The sequence below is a fragment of the Galeopterus variegatus genome, unplaced genomic scaffold (genome assembly GCF_000696425.1).
Source record: "Galeopterus variegatus unplaced genomic scaffold, G_variegatus-3.0.2 Scaffold19521, whole genome shotgun sequence".
NCBI lineage: Eukaryota > Metazoa > Chordata > Mammalia > Dermoptera > Cynocephalidae > Galeopterus > Galeopterus variegatus.
The window spans coordinates 1-775 of NW_007745632.1; positions in this window are offsets into that span (position 1 = coordinate 1).

Consider the following 775-nt stretch of genomic DNA (forward strand, 5'->3'; position numbering starts at 1 on the left):
AGGCAGGAGAAGCCATGATGAGAGAATGAAAGGATTGCTCTGACCATTTCGAGCCCTGATCACTTCAAGGCTGGCCCTGGAAGTACACGGAGCAAGAGCTGGCAAAAGTAGCTGTGCCCTTCATATGAAATTGCTTGGAGGCTGCAAGGGAGAAGAGGGCTTTGGTGGCCCCAGGCAAGCAAGACCACTGACAGGGTCCCTGTGGACCCACACAGGAGTGAGGGGCCACAGACAACAGAAAAAAGGAGTTACTCAGAGGCTGATGAGTCATCTCAATGGACCAGCACATGTTCCGTCCCATGGGAATTGTTTGGAGTGTGGGCCGTGGAGGACACAAGCTCACTGTGGGAACATGGCATACAGCATGGATAGCTGATATGCTCTCCAATCAGCGCAGGACCGCTCAGTGGAGACTGTTCAGGAATGCCAAACTGCAAGGGGTGCAGTTGGCTGAAAAGACTCAGGCCCAGACCAGAGTTTCCACACAACCCAGGTGTACCAGACCTCACAAGACCCAGAAATGCTTACAAGGCCAACAACTCAAACCTGAGCTGCACAAAAAGCCTTCCCTAGGGAATCGGCAGCAAAGCAGCAATTTAGCTCAAACACAGGGCTCAAGTGCTGGTTCCCACAGAAACTTCCCCCGTTTTAGGGGCCGGCCCTGTGGCGCACTGGAGAGTGTGCCGCTTGGGAGTGCAGTGGCGCTCCTGCCGAGGGTTCGGATCCCATGTGGAGACCGGTTCCCGCTCACTGGCTGAGCGTGGTGCGGGCGCAA